The sequence below is a fragment of the Narcine bancroftii genome, chromosome 2 (assembly GCF_036971445.1).
Source record: "Narcine bancroftii isolate sNarBan1 chromosome 2, sNarBan1.hap1, whole genome shotgun sequence".
In the NCBI taxonomy this organism is placed as follows: domain Eukaryota; kingdom Metazoa; phylum Chordata; class Chondrichthyes; order Torpediniformes; family Narcinidae; genus Narcine; species Narcine bancroftii.
Window position 1 is genome coordinate 339,753,980 of NC_091470.1, and position 23,494 is coordinate 339,777,473.

General features: G+C 39.4%; 1 long non-coding RNA gene across 3 annotated transcripts in view; it reads right to left on the bottom strand.

Moving 5' to 3' along the window:
* LOC138752793 (uncharacterized) overlaps positions 1-23,494 on the bottom strand; it is a 70,195-nt gene that overhangs the window by 21,025 nt on the left and 25,676 nt on the right. For all 3 annotated transcript variants that reach the window (XR_011350935.1, XR_011350936.1, XR_011350937.1), the window contains exons 2-4: positions 22,651-22,674; positions 22,426-22,522; positions 20,126-20,290 (exon numbers count right to left, since the gene is read on the bottom strand). This is a non-coding gene — a long non-coding RNA (uncharacterized lncRNA). The remainder of the gene's footprint in view (positions 1-20,125; positions 20,291-22,425; positions 22,523-22,650; positions 22,675-23,494) is intronic.

Sequence of the window (23,494 nt, forward strand, 5' to 3'; positions counted from 1 at the left end):
TTTAGGCCACCTATACAAATTAAATTATCAGCCATTAATAAAGAAATTACAGGATGACTTAGAACATTGGAAAGAATTGCCACTAACACTGATAGGGAGGGTAAATTGCATTAAAATGAATATCTTCACAAGGATACAATACCTATTTCAATCGTTACCAATTCCCTTAACAGAGAAATTCTTCAATGAACTAAAGAGAATAATAAGGAAATTCTTATGGAAAGGGGGGAAACCGAGGATAGCGCTAGATAAATTAACAGAATGGTACAAACAAGGTGGTTTACAGCTACCAAACTTTAAAAATTATTATAGAGCAGCATAATTAAGGTATCTATCAGATTTTTATAAAACAAGAGAAAAACCAGATTGGACCAAGATAGAGCTAGATAAAATAGGGGAGAACATATACTTTATAAGTGGGATGAAAAACTGGTGCAATATAGAAGTTCACCAGTACTGCACCATCTGCTCAACATATGGAAGAAGATTCACGTAGAAAGGAAAAAAAAAACAAATTACCAACTACCAAAATTATTATTGACGCAAAATCAACTAATCCCTTTCACAATAGATAACCTTTAGAGAATGGGAGAGAAAAGGGATTAAAAGAATAGAAAATTGATTTTTGGGGAATAATTTATTAACATTTGAACAAATGAAGTACAAATATGGAATAACTCATGGTACAATGTTTGCATACCACCAACTGAAAACCTACTTAAAGGACAAATTGGGAAGCAGGCTGAGATTACCAGAAGGAAGCAGCTTTGAATATGTTATTACATAAACAATGATAATAAAAAGACATAACAAACATGTGCATCAAGCTGCAAGAGGAAGAAAATGATGAAAAAAGCTATAAACCCAAAGAAAAGTGGGAAAAAGATTTAAACATAAAGATAACAAATGAAATATTGGAAAATTTATGCTCTGGGACTATGAAAAATATAAGAAATACGAGGTTACACATGATACAATATAATTGGTTAGATACAATATAATTGGTTACACAGGCTTTATATCACGCCCCAAAAGTTAAATAAATGGGACCAAACAGTATCAGATGGATGTTTTCGCTGCAAGAAGGAAACGGGAACAACAGTACATGCAATTTGGGCACGTGAGAAAGTGGAAAAGTTTTGGGAAGATCTAAATCAGGTATTAAATAAAATCACAAAAAGCAACATACCAAAAAATCCAGAGATCTTTCTTCTAAGTGATATAAGAAGTAAAGAATTAGGACTCAAACTGGATGAAGCCCAAAAAAGATTTATTATGATAGCCTTAGCTGTAACAAAAAAATGTATAATGTCAAATTGGAAATCAAAAGAGAGCCTGAGAGTACAACAATGGTACATAGAAATGAATAAATGTGTTCCATTGGAAAAAAATAACATATAATTTAAAAAATAAAGTCACATTATTTGAACAAATTTGGGAGCTGTACATGGAGCATAACAGAGAGGGCCTACCGTGGACCTCCACCACCTAAAATGATAGAATGAGAAGAAGATAAAATGACCTGATCCAGTGTGTAAAAGTAGATAACATAATTTTCTTGATAATTTTCATTATGTGATGACATTGTTTAATGGTTTTATTGTATTGTATATGTTGAAAGTTTAATGGGTTTGGAGGGGGGGTGGGAAGGGGAGAGGGAAGGGATGGGGGGAAAAAGGGGAGAAAATCCCACTGTGTATATTTTGATTAATATGGATCATATTGTGAAAAATTTTTAAAAATTTAAAAAGTATCCAGCTGCCCGCAGCCTGGAGTGAATCCTTTGACCTCAAGCCTCCAGCAGCCTGAAGCCTGGAATGAATTCTTAGACCTCAGGTTTCCAGCAGCCCGTAGCCTGGAGTGAATCCTTTGACCTCAAGTCTCCAGCAGCCTGCAGCCTGGAGTGAGTCCTTTGACCTCAAGTTTCCAGAAGCCTGCAGACTGGAGTGAGTCCTTTGACCTCAAGTCTCCAGCAGCCCGTTGTCTGGAGTGAATCCTTTGACCTCAAATGTCTCCAGTAGCCCGCAGCATGGAGTGAATCTTTTGACTTCAAGTCTCCAGCAGCCCGCAGCCTGGAGTGAATCCTTTGACTTCAAGTCTCCAGCAGCCCGCAGCCTGGAGTGAGTCTTGTGATCTCAAGTGTCTCCAGTAGCCCGCAGCCTGGAGTGAATCTTTTGACCTCAAGTCTCCAGAAGCCTGCAGCCTGTGTAGCTTTGTCTTCTCGAATCACCAAAGCTCGCCGCATATCTATGTCCTTCAGCTGCAGAGCCCCTCGCTGGCCCACCACCGTGTTCATTGCCCTTAAATTTGTCTCCTCTGTTTCTCCTTCTCAGCAGTGTGTGTTCTCACCATTAACTGATACCCTGTGTCAGTTCACTGCTCCCCTTGAGTCTGCAAACCCATCATGGTCACTGTCGAACACGGGCACTGCCATCGTGGGCCCAGATCCCGCGGTCGGTGGTTTTTAAATAAACACTGTTGGCTCCTTTAACAGGTCATTTAAAGCCTGTATGGAGTTGTTGGCAGTTGGACTGGGCAGTAGGATACTTCAGGGGAGGGGCATGTCTCTGCTCCCCATTCTCCCCAGGTCCTCACCAGTGGCAGCAGCTCCAACAGCGCCATCATTTTTTAAAAATAGAATGTGGACATGATGAGCTGAATCATGGAAGCTGGGAAAACTAAAACTGACATGAACAGTAGAGCAGAGGATTCTGGAATCAATGTTGGTGGGTCAGAACTGTGAGGTTTTCTGCATTCAAATCTCAGAGTGACTGATAATAAAAGGCTGGTGAAAAAAGAGAAAGGGGATTAGAAAATAAAGGAAGTTTAAAAAATTACTCTGGATTGGAGACATGAAGAAAGGCTGAGAGAGCCAGGGCTTTTCTCTTTGGAGTGATGGAGGATGAGAGGTGACTTCATAAAGGTGTTCAACATTGTGAGAAGCACGGATAGCGTGGACAGCCAGCAGGGCAGCATGGTCAACACCATAGGACATCTGTTCAAGGTGAGTGGAGGTGACAGAGGTAGGTTTTTTTATACAGAGAGAGTTGAGTGCCTGGAAATGTATTGCTGGGGTGTAGCAGTGGAGGCAAGTACAATAGGGACATTTAAGAAGACTCTTAGATAGGCAGATGGACGTAAGGAATTAGAGAGTTATGGGCTGTGGGGGAGGGAAGCGTTGGATTGATTGTGGACTAGGTTTACATAGGTTGGAAGAGCATTGTGGGCTGAGGGACCCTACTGTGCTGTTCTGTTCTATGTTCCATGGTCTATATAAATACACTCAAGTAAAATAAATGTTTCCAGAAGCCCTCCCTCTTCATCTGTAATTTGTGGGGATTCTCTGCAGTTTCATGATCCATCGGTCCAGCAGTCACACATGAACACGAGAAAATAGAAGCAGAAATAGATCACATAGTCAATCAAGCATGCCCCACCATTCAAGATGGTCATGGCCCATCTGCCCCAAGCCACAAACTCCTCTTCTGCTCCATTTACCCGAGCCCACTTCTTGTATTTGGCAGTTAGAGAGTTCAGATCGTCTATATTGCTGCCTGGTTGAATGAACTTGTTGGCACTTAAACTGGGAAAACCTGCCAACTAAATGCAGAGCAACAGAGATTTCCCAGAAAAAAAACCTTGGCTTACATGACCAGCAGTAGTGGTACACTCAGGCTGGATATCATGTGATGAAAATATTTCACTTAACATGGGCTCCCAGAAAATTGATGTTGATTGATATAGATGCCACCACCATTCATAGCTAAGCTGAGTTCTTAGTAGGTGTTAATAAAATGACTGTGACTCAAAACAGCCAATAACTTTATCTTTATATTGACACTATATTCAGTGCCGGGGGTGGGGGGGTGGGTGGGGTGTGCTAAGAAATGGAGCATTTCACTCCTTTATACCACTGAGTACAAGTTTCAACTATTGTTAATGTTAAGCTGTCTAGATATGTGTTCAAAGAAAAGTATTTGTTTGGAAAGGACCCACCATGGTACATTTTTAGATTGAGCAACGTTCTGTGGGGAGAGTGAAAGGGGCTTGCACTGCAAGACAGTCTGCTGCTTTTTAGGCTATTCACAATGAAAAGATGCAGGGTGACACAGAAAAGAAAGAGATAAATATTAGGATCTCAATTTGCATAAATTTGTGAGGCCCCTCACTGGTTTAGTAGAGCACTTGCAGGTTAAAATTATTTACACTTCAGCAATTGTTTGCAATTTAGCACAGCAGACAAGTAAGCATCTTGTTTTTAAATGGTTCAATATGTCAGCCAATCTGGACTCGTTATTTTACATGCAGTAGTTTGTGTCTCCTCTCTCTGAGGTAATATTTTGCTCCAGTGCCCTTTGTAGAGTCTCTATAAGTCTATCACTGGAACAGGTAAAAAAATGGGGAACTTTTAATTCACCAGATATCTATTATCTTGCAGCAAAGTATCTTTAACAAAATGCTTCAGACGCATTTATAGTGACCAAGACAAATAATTTAATGAGTTGGAAATCTTTAAAAATGTAATTAATTTGATTATGTGTAATACACTCAGGCACTGAAATGAAATTAGTGGGAATGTTTTAATTGCATGATGGAGATTAATAGATAGAGAGATAATGCTGGTAAACTAGTTACAAGAAACCATAATTTATTACTTGTTTTGCCATATTGTCGATTTGGATTTCATTCTGATATGCAGCTGGTAATTTGCTGGCAATGCTTTTTATTTATAAGCAAGTAAACTAAGCAGCATTTAGGGAACTGACGATGTTAAGATAAAGGAACATTGCTTGAGAGGTTTTTCTTTCAGAAGGGAAATCCCACTGGCTTGCTTCATAACAGTAAGCTTATTCAATGAACAGCTGAGTCATTTATATAAATTAATACAAGATGTTACGAATAAACTTAATAAAGAATTCAGAAGAGATTTTGTTCCTTAGAAGGTGGTTAGAATGGGGAATGTGCTACCAACGGGAGTCATTGTTATTAATAGGGGCATTGAGAATTATGAAGACAAGGGTAATATATTGCAGTAGATATAAACTGACATAAAATTGGTAGACTTGTGGCAGATGAAGTTTAATACAGAGAAATGTGAGGTATTGCATCTTGAATGAGATGAAGCAAGAGAGAATAAAGGATGTTGCAATATATGTGCGGCGGCATGCCACTGAAAGATAATGGTGGGCTTTATCAAAGAAGCCAAAGGATGTGAAAGCAGAAAAGTTATGGTAAATAATTATATAAAATAGTGCAGTTTTAGTTGCCTCATTACAAAATGGATGAGAGGTTCCAAAAGAGGTTTTTGAGAATCGTTCCTGGGACAACAGACTTCACTGACTACACTTCTAAGGTTAAATGAGAGAGCTGAGCCTGGTTTGCAGAAAATAAGAGGATGAGGGGAGATTAGATAAAAGTGCATAAAATGAAGGTTCTGACAGATTTTCTGGTGTTTTTTTAATGTACTTGTTATATTAGCCTTTCTTCCAAACAAAGTTCACAATTAATTTTTTTCTTTGAATTAAAATACAGATGACACTTTCCTTATCTAATATATCCTAATTTCAAAGTATTATCTTCCAAAAGCATGAGCTCCAGTATTCCAAATTTCAATCTCTTTAAGCCAATAAATCCCACTCTGTGGCTGCTGCTTTATGTCGTTTTAATTCGTTGATAAAATGGATAAACATTTTGCATAGCTTCTCATTAAGACTTTCATAATGATGAATAACAAAGCATTTACTGAATGATAGAGATATAAAACATATTGTTCTGGGTTATATTATATTTTATATTATATATAAATTTGCAATTAAAAGAGATAGATTGTGTGGGGGATTTAGTGGAGGTCACTTCACAAACAGACATTAACCTTCCACAGAAGACATCTCATTTGAAATGCAAGAGCTATGCATAAGCAAAGAATCTTGGAAGAATGCCTAAGGAGATATCACAAGTAGGTGTTAATTGGACTGATGTTGGGGAATAAATGGACTATTGTCTTTAAAGCAATAGATTGCCAGGCTCAGGAAACTGATTCTGGTGCCAGCAATCTGTCTGGTTGCAGTTTGCTGTTCTAAGAGGGGTCATGTCATTTTGTAAACAGAAAGAGAAAAAAAAAACATGATTGTTTAGAGTTCTGCAGTAGCTTTTGGAGGCTGAAGCATGGCAAGCTGGGAGACCTTTTGAAAACTCCTATTTAAGACAGGTTGAGAATTCTTGTTGAAAAATCCTTGGGTAGTTGTTACAAGAGGAAATAGCTGGCTAGAGCGTTTCTCCTGAAATAAGGGAAACAAGAGGAACTCTGGTGACCTGGAAGAAGAGGTTATCATTTGGAAAACTCAAGATGGGGCAAGTTTCTTCAGCAAGACACTGAAGTGGCTGATCAGAGGGAATCAGTTTGTGTGTGTCCAACGAGCAACAAAACGCTCTCTGAAACCAACAAGAAACTTCCTGAGTCGTAACCATTTACCTTTTCATGAGAGCCTGGTGAAAATACATAAATGTTCAATTCTGTGCACAGTGTAAGAATTGCCTGATACCAGTGAACTTGGAGAAGTGAGAAGTGAGATTGGACTGTGAATCAAAGAACGTTCCTGAACATATACATATTACATACACATGCGCTTAGAATTAGAAGGAGGTTAAATTAATAGTAATAAGTTAAAGCTTGATCCTGTTTTTATGTTTAAATAAAATTAAAACCAACTTTTGTTTAAGTAACCATTTGTCTTGGTGAATTTCTATTGCTGCTGGATTTTGGGGTCCTCTGAACATAAAGAAACTCAAACTTTAAAGAGATACACAGAAAAATTCAAAGAAAAAATTCTTGTGCTCATGCTTCCTTCAAGTTGTCAAATAACGAGCAAGTCATTGGTCTGCGTGGATATTACGACATATTACATCATATATAGAGTCACTATGGTAACTCTATGAACAACAGCTCTCTTAAAGAGACAGGCACAAAATTAACAGAGTTAAAAAAACACAAGGTTTTTACTTTTACATTGTTATTAACACAAATACATCAAGTTAATCAAACAACTTCAAAACATAAAATGCAAGACAACTCTACATCTATCTTAAAATTTCACCATCGCTAGCGACAATGGTGCCCAGCATTCCCGAAACCCGTGTATGATTTCTGTGGACATGCATGTTCCCATTCTAAGGACACCTGGGCGTGAGTGTACCCCGCAGATTTGCTGGGTTGAATTACGTCAGGTGAAAGGGCTCAAATAGGCTGAAAGATCTACAGTAAAAGCCCGGATGCCAGAAATTAGGATCACCTGAGAATTCGGACTTCTTGAAAACACTCAGCTTTTGCATGCCTGAATGCAGGCCTGTGTGCCTACTTGTGTGCATTACGTGCGTACGTGTGTGCATTATGAGTGTGCATTGTGTGTATTACGTGCGTGCATGTGTGCATTACGGAAGTGCCACAGATGTACTGCCCGACAATCCAGAAAATCCAAAAATCTGGATAGATGCATTCTCCAAGCACTCCAGATTTAAGGACTTTTACTTTACTTCTAAAATATAATGTTCTCCAAGAATGAAAGGTTGAAAGATGTAGTATTTGTGCTGATCTATGAGAGTGACAGTAAAAGTGTTGCAATTTATCTCAGCAGTTCTGGGTGCAGCCATTAAAAAAACTGAACGTATCAGTATTAGGTTGTGCCTGCCTATAGCTCAGATAAGATAAAGATTATACTCCCTGGCACTTCCTCCCCAGTCAAGTGTACATAGCTGTCGATATGCACCACTTAAGGACACATCTGAGTAGGAAATTAGGGAGAGGGTCCTCATCCAAGGGCCACAAGCTGCAAGGAGAAGAGGAAAGAAACAAAAGGGATTCTGGAAAAATACATATCCTCTTTTTAACATAGAGCAGTGAAGCACAGGGAAAAGCCATAATCCTCTATCCCTGCCTGTTCATGTGGTCCATCTAAATGTCTCCTATCACTTCCAAGCAGCATGTTTCAGGCACCTACCGCTCTGTGTCTCACAAATCTCTTCCAAGCTCCCTCCCCTCCCTTAAACTAATGTCCTCCAGTATTTGGCATTTCCACATTGGAGAAAGAGATGAGCTATCTACTCCATCTGTCGCTCATAATTTTATATACTTCTATCATATTTGAAATCCAGAAACACAAAAGAGAGGGTCATGGGCTTTAATATAAGACAGGACCAAGAATGAAGCCCCAGCAAAGATAGAATTCATGAAGTGAAGAGAAAGAGACTTTGTGAAGTTTGGTGAGTGGTGGAACCTGGAGCAGTTGATGGAAATGTGGAAAGAATAAAACTGAATGATTATGGCATTGGTGAAAATAGTGATGGTGGGTAGGTCCTATTTATGTGCTGTATGACTCTCTGACTCAATGCAGCCTATGTTATTACTTGTAATGGGAGGCTTAATCTTAATAAGTGGCAGATACTTCAACAGCAGTAACGATGGTCAATACTCTCCTACATAAATCTATCCCTTCTACTAATATCTTGCTGTTTCTGATACACATGGTATTCATGCAGCTTATCCACCATGATCACCAATAGTGTGGTTCTTTACGTTGAATACACAATTAAAAAAAACTGATTACACCAAACGATTCATTGATTTTTACAAAGTGCAACAGTGCCACTTCATGGTGGTAAAGTAGTACAGCAAAAGCTAAAAGGAAACATCAAGACCACCTGAAATTTCTAGGGTGTTGGGTTGACTGGTGATAGTGGTGGTTGAATGATCTCTGGAGAGTTGCAGGAGGAGTAGAGAGAAAGTGTTACTCGTGTGGTGATGATCCGATGAGACAGTCAGAGGGGTTTAGCTGGGTGGTGTTGGGAAAGGGAAAGAGGATATTGTGATATCTAGGATAGAATAAAGAAGGTCTACTTAATGGTGTGCTGTAAGAAACGAGTGAGTGTATTCTTGGTTTGTAAGCTGTTATAATTCAGTGCAGCTACAGGTTGATCAAAAACAATATCAAATTTTAAAAGGAAATGGTCCTATACTGTCTCCATTACAATTATAAGGGGAGATCAAAAAATCCCTGCAGATATTTCCTCTCATCCTTTTCTTCCTGTCCTCTTAAGAAGATTCTGAACTTCCCCTGAAATCTCAGTTGGTTAATTCTCAGTGTGAGTTAAGTATGGTTTAATTTTACAACTTTTGTTGTGCCACTGATCACTGATGGTGAAGCAACAGATTTCAGTCAAGATGAGTGTGAGATAACCAGTCTCTATGAGTGACGATGAGATATAAGATCTCACTGTGGGGTGTGAGTGAATGTCTAGACTTCAGGAAGTAACTAATCGCATTTAAGTTCTCAGCTAGATAGATGGTGAGGGAGTAGGTGGGTTCATAGTGGCTTCATTATTCTTGCACCTGTAAGGAGAAATTAATAAATACATAAATACACTGACCTTTACATCAATTCAGAAATTCTGGTCTGAAATGTGAAGGTCAGTGAATCAATGGCAAGGAATAATCCATGGTCGCTCAAATGATCCAGTTTAAATATTATCATCACACTGAATGTGAAAGGTGCATGACAACTACACCATCAGAGTCAATCTTCCCCTGCTCATATTGCGGCTGATTCTGTTTATTAGTGTTTGGAGTTCAGAGTCAATTGCACAGCTACTGAGGAGATTGCGACAACATTAGATCAGTCAATGATGGATGACTGAGAAGGAAGAAGGATCTCTGCTGGCATCAGTGAAACTGCATAGTCTCACTGTCAAGCAGAGAAGAAAACGGGGTTAAAAATGGCTCACCACCAACAATTAAAAATGCATTGATGCAATGCTCAACATCTGTTCAAGATCAGTAGTGCACCAAAGGGAAGGGCAAAGGAATTAGCTCAATGCTAAAAAGTCACTCTCTGAACTAAACATCTTGTCAAACCAGTGGAGCAAAGCAAACCTCCTTGTAAAGAGGTGTCCATAACTTTACAGGATAAAAATTTGTCATGAAGCATAGGTTTACCTGAAAAGCAGGCCTTCACATTTATAGACAGAATTATGTGTACAGCCCAGAATAAAACACAGCTACTCTCAGTTGCATTGACAAAGTTGAAATCATTGAAATATCGATTAATGCAGAAGAACATTTGACAGTGCATTTACATGGTATTTTTGACATTGTAGACATCCCACAGCATTTTACCATTTCTACCGGCTCTATGACGTATTATCACACATTTTATTTTGAATATTGGGTGACAAAGGACATCAGGTTAAATTGGACATTTGATTATTAAAATAATACTGCTATTTATATAGTGTCTTCTAACTGTGATATGTCTCACAGTACTTCGTTGGTAGGTTATCCAATAAAAAGTGACATTAATCCATTTTCAGGCAAGTGACCATACCCATCAAGGATTGCCTTGAGGAGAAAGAGGTAGAGAGGCAGAATATATTAGGAATGGAATTCTGAAACTTAAGATTTGGTGATGGATGGAATAAAATCGGAGATGATCACGTGGACAGAAGTGGTGGAAATGAAAACATTGGGGACTTGTATAGAACAGGAATTCATGACAAGGTTCAGGAAAGATAAGATCATGAAAATTATTGAAAATGAGTAATAATTTTTAAATTGATTCTTATCCAGCAAAGAACTATTGAAAAGTAAAATGGATAAGAATTTGCAAAAGAAGTTTAAAGCACATCATGGCCAAGTGCCGGTAATTCCGATATTGTTAGTACTCTGTAACGTAGGAAGCAAAGTAGTCATTTAGCCTCCAGTAACATCAGTCAAGCTAAAAAGTAATAAGGAGTTGAACTTAATGAGATCATTGTCAATTGCCTGACAACATAGAAAGTCCAGCCATGCTTCAACCAGCTGTCAGAGTTATGCCAGGGATGACCAGTATTTGAAAATGAAAACAACTAGAATTAAGTGTTTCAGTCATTTTACTTAATTTCCTTTTATTATTTGTTAGCATTCAAGGTGTTTTTCACTAAATTTAATTTCATGCTTTTATTTTTTTTAAATTATTTAAATCTATCTGAGCACTTCATTTGAATATTAAATAATGGTTAAAAAAACTTTAACAGGCGTTCTTTTCAAATAAAGTTCATTATCCTCTGGGTGGGTTCTTCTGTGCCCATTAAACTCGGCTATCTTGTTCCCCATCAGCACTGTGCTTCTGGCAATCATCGGCTATTTTGAAATATTCATCTTTGTTTTCAAACACCTTAGATATCCCTAAGCTCTGGAATTTCCTTTCTAAACATTTCCACCTCTTGATTTTTCCATCTCTCAACCTTTCGATTTTTCTAAGTCTCTGTCCTCTTTGAAGATGTCCCTCCTCAAAACCTATTGGTTTGGCGAAGCTTTTGATCATCCTATAAATGTGGTGTATGCTGTTTGATGTGCATTTTTCTTTGATTCCGCTGAAGAATTTGGCATATTTTGCTCCCTTAAAGTTGTTACCTAATGGACGTTGCTCTGGAGGAATAATTATTGGTGCAAATGTCAGGGAGAATTCCCGTACCTTGCAGATAATAAATGCGTGCTTTCTATCTCCACTTAAAATTACCCCTGAACTGTGGATACAGTTATGAGTCAACCTCATTGTTCAGTCTGGATGCACATAGAGGACTAACTGACTAAGGATGATAGATTTCTTTCTGAGAAGTATATTATTAAGCAAGATGAGTATTTACATGGTTCTTTACACATCCTGATTGTCCTGTTTCCCCTCAAACTTCCACATTTGGAACACATCCAATTGTTGAAATTGTGAACAGGTAACAATGTGGATAATTTGATCCTGGAATCTTGGTGACACCTTGTCCCAGGAATTAATGTCATGACATCAAATCATGCATCTACCCCAACTCATATCCCCGGCATCAGCTGTCATCTGCTGATTAAAGCAGTGGAAAGGACAACTTCCATCCATTCAAAGTTAGACTCTCCAATCCCAGGGGATGAGTTGTGTTCAGTGGAAATGCAATCAGTGATCCAGTGAAAATAGCACAAATGACTACCTATCCAGAGGCACTGCACGGCCAATTAACTGGGATGCCAGTGGAAGGAGGGCTAAGGAGAGGGAAATAAAGAGTGGGTTTGGAAGAAATGTTGGAAAGACAAGTTGATGAAAATTAGTTACATTTTGTATTTTAAAAATTCTCTACAAACCTGCAAAGAGATTTTCCAGGGTTTGAATTCTGTCCTGGGAAAGATTGAGTGAAATGCATACTTTTTACATAAAGAGTGGTGAGTGCATGGAATGAGCTACCAAAAGCAGGGGTGGAGGCAGGTTTAATATGGTCTTTTAAGAGCATGGCACATGGAATGGAGAAAAAGTGAGGATCTGTGCAGTAGGGAAATTCTAGGCAGTGGTTAGAGTAGGTTATTAGGCCACTACCACATTGTGAGCTGAAGGGCCTGCATTGTGCTGTAGTTTTCTTTGTTTTATGTTCTATTTGTATTGAAGTTGCTGCAATAGTGATCCACAAAAACACAGGAAAATAGGAGCAGGAGTAGGCCGAGTGCCCTGCCAGTCAAAATGGTCAAGGCTGATCTACATTGGTCTCAACTGGTTTTCTGTTCCAACTCTTAATTCCTCGATCTTTCAGATACTTAGCCTAAATGTTTCTAAAGGATTATTGAGATGCATAAACCTCTGAACTTTCATCAAGTCTTGGTATGATGAGGATGTTCAAAATGGGGCAGATTTTCTGCTACACTGAAAAGCCATTATCTGGGTGGCACGCTTAATGTAGCAGTTAGAACAATACCACTACAGCATCAGAGAGTGAAGTTCTAATCCTTCGCTGTGTTTCTGTGTGTTTTCTCCAGGTGCTCTAATTTCCTCCCACACTCCAAAACTTATGGGGTTGGTGGGTTAATTAGGTGCAATTAGGCTACATGAGTTTTATGGTCCAGAAGAGCCTTCTAACTTGCTGTATCATTATATCTTGAAAATTTTTTAAAAATCTCAAGAGCAGATGTTCACCAGAAAGGATATATAGTAATGTCCCTGGTGTCCAAAATTCAAGCAACTGGCAGCTTCAGTCAACAGGCAAAAAAACATGAATTTAAAATATTAAAATAAATAAGAATAAAATAATAGGTAAAAATATGGGTTTAAAATTGTAAAAGGAAATGTCCTCTGAAGTAACACATAAACCTTTTGTGAAAATATGCACAAATATTCAGCCAGCGGAGTCCCTTGGTTGTGATTTGCTCGTCATAGCTGTTTGAATAAAGTTGTGTGAAATAGCAATGGAGTCTCCCAGGATGAAAAGCTGGTTGATGCAACTTGCCATGGGGATGACTCTTTTGAAGTGTCTCCTCATCCCTGCTTAGGAAAAGTGCCCGGTCACAGGCTTTATCTGTAAAAATTTGGAGAGGGGGGATTATTATCTATAATATTATTGTTTGTCTTTTGGGCAGCTCCATGGAGGGGGAGGAACCTGCAGATGTAGCGATGATTAAATGTTTTCAAAGAATGTGACTGAAAATAAAGTTAAATGCTTTAAGGTTTATATATTCTTGCAGGTAAAGTTTGTTCAGTGCAAGTACAGTATAGCATTTTTGACTTTTGTCTTTTAAACGGTTTATTCTTAAGGCGAGTGTATTAGTTAGGCATTGCAAAAGTAAGTCTCAAGCAACCGGAAAATGCTGGATACCAGAGGTTTCACTGTATTTTACTGTATAAAGTTCAGATAAAAATGATATGCACAGCTTCTTTTATACTGTGAAGGGCACCAATAGTCCAGATACCTAAAACCCACCCATGGAAATTATATTGACATGTGCACCAAAATATAGTGAAAAGAAAACTTTGTTTTGCTTGCTCTACACCGTTCAAGACTGAAAAAAAATGTAAGTGTTACAATAAAGCAAAAGTGCAGGGTTTAGTGTTATATAGAACAAAGGTTTAGGGCATAATGTAAATGGACATAGTTAGTGTAGTGGTGAGTACAACGTTATTACTGCACCAGTGACCTGGGTTCAAATCTGGCACTGTCTATAAGAAGTGAGTATGTTCTCCCCATGGGTTTCCCCCGGGTGCTCATGTTACCTCCCACCGTCCAAAAATGATGGAGCTGTTATTTGGGTGTAATTTGGCAGCAAGGGTCTTAATGGCCAAAATCAGCTTCTAACAAGTAGTAAATAAAATTTTTTAAATGTTTTAAAAGCAGGCAGAGAAAGTTAGTACCGGCTGGAAGAATACTTTGAAGAACCCTTCACCTTGACACTTTTCCTTGACACAAATATTGACAAGAACCATGATCAAAAGAAAAAAACTTCAAGGGATTGAACATGGCTGTTCCCACAACAATGAGCTTCCAAACAGTTGGGTCCTACTGGCATACCACAATTTATGTGCCTGAACGAAGCCTCTCAAAATAAATATTCCATTCAGAGCTCTTTCACCATGTACACCGAGGAAAGAGTTCTCAAGGATATTCTTAAAGCATAGAGAGATTATAAAAATTTTACGTCCTGCCTCCCTCCTGAGAAACTGTGCTTGACTTTACTCTGATGTTTCAAATATTTTGTTATTATTTCCTCAGTCATGAATTTCAGTTTTTCCCAATAACAGGTGTTGAGACAACTGACCTATTATTTTCTCTTTTCTCTTTCCTTTCTTTCCTGAGTTTGGGCTTTATAATTGTGACTTCCATTCCACTGGGATCTTTCTTCATGTGAGCTACATCTGGTTGGGTGTCTGCGTGTTTTGCACCGAGGACCAGAGAATGCTGTTTTGTCGGGTTGCACTTGTAAAATCAGATGACAAAAAAACTTAACTTAACTTTCCCGTTTTAAGGGAGTTTTGAAAGACCACAACCACTGAATGCCTCACTGAATGATCGATATAAACCACTGAGGAAAAAATAATGGCAAGCCTGATCTTACAACTACACAATACAATCATTCACCCTTGAGTTCAGCTGTATGTTATTTTTTGCACTGATACTTTCCTATTTTATCAGCTTGGGAACACTTACAGTTTAAAGCAATAGCTTTTGATGTGACTTCACATGAAATGTTATTGAGCTTATTAGTACATAGGAGCAAAGAGGCACAGGAGCAGAGGTAGGCCATTCACCCCCTCAATCCTGTCCCCTCCAGGCATTATCTCCTCATTTGTCCCTCTGCTCTCAATTCTTCATCTTTTAAAGATGTATCAATTACATCTTTTGATAGCCCCTATGATTGAGCCTCCACAACCTTTGGGAGTAGAGAAGGCTAGTGAGACATTACCTTTTATAGGAAGAATTGACTTGAATTTCCCATCTCCATACAGAAACTCGGTCATTTCTGAAGTTCTAGGGTCAATTGTCTGATTAAAGCAGAGAGAGTGCAGAGAAGGTTCACGAGAATGTTGACAGGATTTCAGGGTCTGAGTTACAGGGAAAGGTTGTGCAGACTGGGGCTTTTTTCTCTGGAGCGTAGAAGATTGAGAAGGGACTTGATAGAGGTGTTTAAGATTTTAAAAGGGACAGACAGAGTAAATGTAGATAGGCTTTTTCAATTAAGAAAGGGGAAGATTCAAACTAGAGGACATGGTTTAAGATTGAAGGGGGAAAATTATAAGGGGAACATGAGGGGAAATTTCTTTACGCAGAGGGTGATGGGGATGTGGAATGAGCTTCCGGCAGACGTGGTTGAGGCGGGATCATTGGTTACATTTAAGGAAAGACTGGATCGTTACATGGATAGGAGGGGACTAGAGGGGTATGGACCGGGTGCTAGTCAGTGGGACTAGGAGGGTGGGGATTTGCTACGGCATGGACTAGTAGGGCCGAACTAGCCTGTTCTGTGCTGTAAGTGGTTATATGGTTATATGGAGTCACGTGGAGAGGAGGGATATTTAGACAGATTCAGAGATTTATAGCTGTTCAAAGCTGGTCTTCCACAATAATGAACTTGAGAGAAATGGCCTGCCAACATCAACTCTTTAAAGCAAGATATCACGAGGTTTTGGAATGTTGATGATGTTCTGTAAGTCTGCATGCAGAGCAGAGAAAATGAAAAAAAACTAAAGGATGGTAAATGCGCTTAGATTCATTGATGCAGAGGACATGCCAAGGCCCGAATAGGGCTTTAATGAAAGTCCTCAAGCAGAATCAGTTGACAAGTCCTAGTCATTAGGCAGGGAATAAATGGGACTTTAATGTTAAAGTAGCAACAGCCAGTCACAAATCTGCATTTTGTGATGTGCAGCCCATTGTTGGGATGCCTCCTGATGATATGAATATTGTTTAATTATACAGAGGATAATGGCTTCAGGGGCATCGCACCCAGTATGGGTAGGCCATTAAAAAATACATCAGGCTCCTCGAGACACTATAACCATTAATCATTCCCAACTACCTAGGTCCTTGTGACTCGATGAACCTGCCAATCTTCTGTCTTCTGGCAGAGCTGCAGGTTTCTAATAGCAGTTTTCTCATGGTGCAGTTAAACACAACTGTGATTCTACTGATACATCAATAGCAAAAATCTAATTCAGGTGCTACTGAATGTAAATGGCTTTGTAACCCCCCCCTACTGCTGAATGGAAGTTTACAGAGAGACACTTGATAAATTTATAAGAAGGTACATGTGACAAGGAGTTTAGATTGTAAATGTTAGGAGGCTTTGTTGAAGCTTTATAAAGTGAGGAAGCACCTAGTGTTCTGTGTATACTTTTGTCTCGGTTCGGTAGGTTGATTCCTGATATGAAGTGATTGGCTATGGAGATAGTTATACACATTGGAATTTAGAAGAATGAAGGCTGATCTTATTGGAACATTTAAAATTCTAAGTGGATTGACAGGATGAATGCTGAGAGGATACTTCCTCTAGTTGGGATACTTCGAATCTGCAGACATTGTTTCAGAAGCCCCTTTTCCACTGGCACCTTGTCCCAGGAATTAATGAGGAATTAACCAGTTAAGGGTCCAGTGGAAAAGGAAAATAATCAGCGCGTCAAATGACGTCAAATCACGCTGGGGACCGACAGCCTCTACCTTTATTCATAAATCTGCCGTGCTAATTAAACCAGTGGAAAAAGGACAACTTCCATCCATTCCATTCCATTCGAAGGTAGCCTCTCCGATCCCTGGGGATGAGTTGTGTTCAGTAAAAAAGCAGTCAGTGTCCCAGTTAAAGGTGGCCCAGAGGAAACAACACAAACGGCTTGTTTCCCAGGACACTGCACAGCCAATTAACTGGGATGCCAGTAGACAAAGGGCTAGAGTAAGATGTTGCCTGCTGAAGACAGAAATGAGGAGAGTTGTGACAGTTCGAAAATTTACCAAAGACTGCTGTGGAGTGGAATAATCCAGGAGATTGACAGATATTTAAATTGTAAGGAAGTGGACAAAATAAAAGGTAGTGTTAAGATCATCTCAGCCACGATCTTACTAAATGGCAAATCAGGTTCCAGGGGCCAGGTGGCTAATTCCTGCTTCTGGTTCTTAAATTCTGCTATCTGCAAAATGATAACAGGAAATATCACTCTGACACCTTTTTGGCACAGTTTGCAGTTTAAACAGGCAGAATCTTCCTCAAATTATTGCTAACAATTGTATTTAGATAAAATTGCTTCTGCTCTTGTAATCACGCTCATCAATAGCAATATAGAGTTTCTTTTCAGATGACTGGGAGAAATCAGCTGCCCCTGTGAAACAGATGTGCCAGATTTGTCCCCAACCTTTGCTGGTTATAACAGAGTAGCTAAGTTTACTTGTCACCCAATATCTGAGACAGTGAGAATGGTTCTTCTGCGAACAGAGTAACAGGTCATCTCTAACATTCATACATCTGGGTAAAGAGCACAATTTACAGAGTATAGGATTACAATGAAAAGGTAGGTCAAATAGAACCAAGCAAGGGCAGCATGGTAGCTCTGTTGCGGTGTTCATTCAGGATCCTAATGGCTACAGGGAAGAAAATGACATGAACTGCTTTGGTGCATGTTTTCACATACTTAACCCTTCTCCCTGATGGGAAGGAAAAGAGAGCGTGTCTGGGATGTAATGGGTCTTTCAGTATCTTGGTTGCTTTTCACAGGAAGCAGGAGATAGATGTAGATGGAGTCCACGGAGGGACAGATGTTCTGAGCTCCATTTACTACCTTCTGTAGCTTCTATCAATCTTGAACAGAGCAGCTCCCGTACCACACTGCAAGTTTACTAATGATGGTGTATCGGTAGAGGTTTTGAGAGACAAGGGGGACATGCCAAACTTCATTAGTCTCCTTGGAGGCGTTGGTGTGCTTTCTTTGCCATTCTGTCAATGTGCTTGTCTCAAATCATGAGGTGGAGACATTTATTCCTAGGAACTTGAAGCTATCTGCTCTTTTGACTTCAGTGCCATTAATGTGGAGAGGGGTGTGAACTATGCCCCCTCTCCTGAAGTCAATCATCATCTCTTTCATCTTACTGGCATTGAGAGAGGGAGGTTGTTATCTTAGCGTTACGTCATTAGACTTTCAATCTCTTTCCCACATTTCCTCTCATTATTAGTTGAAGCCCAGCCCACAACTGTGAAGTCATCAATAAATTTGAAGAAATTTGAATCTTACTCATTGGTGTCTAACTTTAATATGCTTTTAAGGAGAATTAAATTTCATTGATAGCTTTGATGGATCTGATTTGCTTGCTATTCAAATCTTAGTATGGTTGACACTACCCGATGACCCAACTCTAATGGAAATATACTGCTAAGAACTTTGTTAGGTTACAGTAATAAAACCCTGGCAGTAGTTTTGCTGAACAACCCAGAAAAATCTGGAAATTATTTAATATTTCTTGCATACTTTATAATACTCCAAGGAAAGAGACTTTGAAAGTGAAAAAGAGGGATCACACAATCAACTTTATGCCAATTCTCTCAGGAGAGGTTATGCATCAGATACTGTGAAAGACAAAATGAAAGTTTTCAAAATTAGGAAAGATTTGAGATCATTATGTATTGATGAAGCAGTTTCCTTTTCAGTACTTCAGAAGGTGCAATGATTGAGGAGATTCTTCTTTGTCAGGAGGTGATGATCGCGATCTGTGTCATCCAACAGGCACCACTCTGCAGGGCTGTGCACGCACTGCATTGTCTTGGCCAAAGAAGGTGGTCATGGTCCTCATTTGATTTTACTCTGAGATTTTCCGTATTGATGCTTGGGATATCAGCAGATATTGTAATTATGGGGCATGTCTGCATTTGGGAGGTCACAAAGGTTTCTTTCCAAAGAAGAGCAGAATTATTTTCTTTGGTCTTGATGAGGGAGTTGGAGCTGATACATGCCAAGTGATTGCTAGAATTACAGGCTTCCTGAAGGCACCAGTGAATGACCTGGAGAAAAGTGTTGCAGGGACCAGGCCCGAAATATTGGTTACCTTTCACTTCCTGTTGATGCTGCGTGACCGGCTGAATTTCTCCAGCATCTTTTTGTATTGCAGTCTCCACCGCTGTTGCTCAACTTCTTGAAGCAAACATTCAAATAAAACAACCAGGCCCAAACTTACCAAAAAATTGAACAGATCATGGGCTGAAACCATGCCTCAGATAGCTTCCCACTGTTCCTATCATTTTTGTGCGTACATATTGACAACCAATTTCTGAAGATTTCCCTAGCTATCAAAATGGATTGGTAATGAGTCTTTGCTCCACTCCATTGATAGCTGTCCCAACTCTTCAGGGAATACCCATTGATCAGATGGATTAGCTTTCATCCAGCCTATTTCACAATTGATATATGTTCGGTTGCAGGACACCTTATTCAATGGCTTTCAGGAAATCAGAAACAAAGATCCTTGAACATTGACTTTATAAACAGATCTATTGAAATAATATTTTAAAATGCACCAATCATAGGTCATTGGTGACGTCAACAGTGTAAGAATTTGGTACCAGGCTCCTTATGCTGTCAAAGTAATAGAACATAGCACAGCACAGAAACTGGTCTCCCTGCCCACATGTCTGCACTGAACATTAAGCCCAATTTAGAACCAATTCTCTGCTGATTACACACAATAAGCATCCCTTTATTCCCTACATATTCACTTGTCTATCTGGAAGACTCTTAAATGCTACTGGTTTATCTGCTTCTACAGGCCTTTTATGGTCAACACCACCTTGAAAGCAGCTCAACAAAAAGAAAAAAGTTGAATTTACCTTTTTATGGAGAAGGCCTATAAGGCTGATCCAGCATTGCTTTCTTACTGAGCAGCGTCGGGAGCCATCTTCCCGAGCTGAGGGAGACGGGGAGAATGGTGCAGTAGCACTGCCCGTCGCTGTGACATCATTCATACACACCGAGAAGGGAAAGCGGCCTAATACCTGAAATGGCGACGGAAGAGCAGGTAAGAGCGCTGGTGGATATCTGGTCATGCATTCTTAGAACTCAGGTAGATCTCTGTCGCAACATAATTAGCTATATTATGGCATACGGGATTTTAAAAATCCCGCTCCTGGTTTGCAGACTGACGCATCATCGCAACGTCATCAGCCCACCCCTTCACAGGTGCTTTCAGCGGCATTGCCTTCACGGAAGAGGTGCTCCACCTCTGAGTCTACCCCCCTCCCCCTCAGGTGGATCGGAGTTCACCTGCTGAATCTGCCCTTGGAGCTTTCAACAAGGTAAGTTAAACGATGTAACGGTAGAGAATATTCACCTTTACATTTGTTTTTTTTTTAACTATAAAAAGGCCTAGTCACTACTCCCTGGTTTTATACACCCAGTACTCTGTGTAAAAAAGACGCCCTACTGCTTTCCTTTAAAATCCACACTACCTGCCCATCCCCCAAACTTTAAATGTTTTTCCTCCTATATGTGACATTTTTACCCTGGGAAGAATATTCTGAAGCTCCTTTCACATTTGCGTCCCACTAAATCGGTCATTCAGTGTCCCGGGATAGCAATGTGGGTTTGGCTTTTCACACTTAACCACTCGTAACTGGGTCATTGAATGCTTTCACATGTGCAAGGGTTTATCCCCAGAGTTAAGACTGGTACTTCTACCGGTGACATCATGATGCATTGAGTGATGGTGGACCTGCCCTAAATCCTGATCAATGTACTATGATCTTATATTTGAACAAAATTAATCATGGCTAATTGTAACATAATTTAAGCTTTATGTACCACACAGTATGAGCCTTTCAGCCCTTTTTGTTATGCCGACTTATATAAACCTTTAAAAGGGACCGTGGGTAAGTGGTAGCAATAAATGGGAATAGCGGACAATTTTTATACAGTCTGGGAAAGTTGGTAGCACTATATCACACAATTTATAAAGACCATGGGAAAGTTGGTAGTGCTATTGCACAAAATATAAAAATACTGGGAAAAAGTGATGGCTGACCTGCCCTCCCAGAATTTTGTGCGACAGAGAAAGTTGTGTGCATGGCAGCATGCATGGAGCAATCATGGAGAGGTTTCTCTGCTCTATGGCATTCTGGGAAGTCAGGTCTGCCATCGCTTTTTCCCACAGTCTTTATAAATTTTGCACTATAGCGCTACCAACTTTCCCATGTTGATTAAAAATTGTCCACTATTGCTATTTATTTATTTCCCCATTTCTCTCTCTCTCTCTTTCTCTCTCTCTCCCTCTCTCGCTGTGACTTTCCCATGGCAAAGTTTATAACTTCATTTTAATCTTTTCTTCCTTCGCATTCCTGCTCACGCAAAAACTTGGGCCATTTGAATCCCACAATGCAATTGCCCGTTTCACACTTGCCTGATTGCAACTCTGGCATTTGCAGGCACTGGGGATTGTACTAGGGTTGAGGTGGTCAATCCCTGGCATGAGATGACATCATCTGACGCTGACGTCAAGAAGATTTCCTTTCACACTAGACAATTTAAAGGCCAATTGCACGTTAATTCACCACTTGCAAGTATGAATGGGGCTTGACAGTCTCTTCTATTTATGCCTCTCATAATTTTTTTAATTGATAGGGTTATATTTTTGTAATTTTATAAAGTTACACACAAATATATACAACCAGATGCAAAATAACTGAGCCAAGTATCAAACAAAATTGAATGAGTGAGCAGAAAAAACTTTGTAAGTGCTTCCTTTAAATTAATTGATGAAAAAAACATATCTTTTATGCAGTTTCTCCATTTCAAACCTGATAGGTTTAAACCAGTAAAGTGAGCACTTACCCAAACTTATTTTGTCCCCAGTGACATCACACAATTCTGATTCTTTTCTTTATTGGCTGGCAACGTGTTCAAAATAAGGATATTGGTTATCCATTTAACTCTTATCATGTATGCAGACCAACTGTGATAGGGTCTATGCCAGCTACCCAAGTTCTTTTAACAAGACCATTTGTGTCTTTTGATGTCACAAGAGTTCACTGTACCACAAACAATTAGATTGAAGGGATCAGTGGAACTTGAGTGCATTATTCTTATTCTGGGGCTGGAAAAGTAAAACGTTCCTTACATTCTCTACTCCACTTACTTCACACACTGAGATGGCTCCAAGGGTCTTGCCACTTTCTTTGCTGGAAACATTCTACATGCCCTCAAAACATTTCCTCTAGTGTTTCAAAAAGAGTCTGTAATAGGCATTTGGAAATGGTTGAAAAAGTTAATTAATAATGTTTTATTGATATTTATAACTAAATAATAAATTCATTCAAAACTGTATTCAACATAGAAAGATAAATGAAAGCAAAGCATTTACCTATTTAGTGAAGGATAGTGTCACCTGAAATAAAAGAGACACATTAAATATATCTGCAATGGCAGACAGGAAGCTGAGAGACATGTATCATCTTCTCAACTCAAGATGTTACAGAACATTGAATCGGTACTAAGCTTCAAAATGCATTGTGTCAACATGAGCCATCCAGCATACTCATTACTTAACAGCATTGCAGTGTGCAAGTACAGAATATATTGTTACATTATTGTTGACTAGCCATCGACTCAATAAATAAATATTATTGTGAAATAAATAGTTGAGACATGGAAAGCTTGTATGAGCAGTTCATCAGTCGTTCAGTCTCACTCTCTGTAGGAAGTTGTTTCTCAGCCTGGTTGTGTTGGCTCTGATACTCCTGTATCTCTTTACTGACAGGAATAGCTAGAAGATGCTGTGTTTGAGGTGGAAAATATCCTCAATGATTTTGCAAGCCTTCTTCAAACAACAATCCCAGTAGATCCCATTGATTGAAGGAAGAGAGACCCCAGTGATCCTCCCTGCTGCACTTTTGGTCCTGTGAATTAACCTCCGATCCAAAGCTCTACAGCAGCCATACCACAGGGTGGTCCAGCCAGCCAGGATGCTCTCGATACAGTTCCTGTAGAAAGTTGACAGGATGGTGATCAGTAACCACCCCTCACCCTCCCCCTTCAGTCTTTCAGGAAGTACAGTTGCTGTCATACCTTCCTGACAAGTGAGGAAATGTTATGTGCCCAGGATAGGTCACTTCTCTGAGGAACTTGGACTACTGAGCTATTAATGCGTCATAAAGGGTGTTAATTCCTGGTCCTCCTGTCGTTCATTATCATTTGCTTCATCTTGT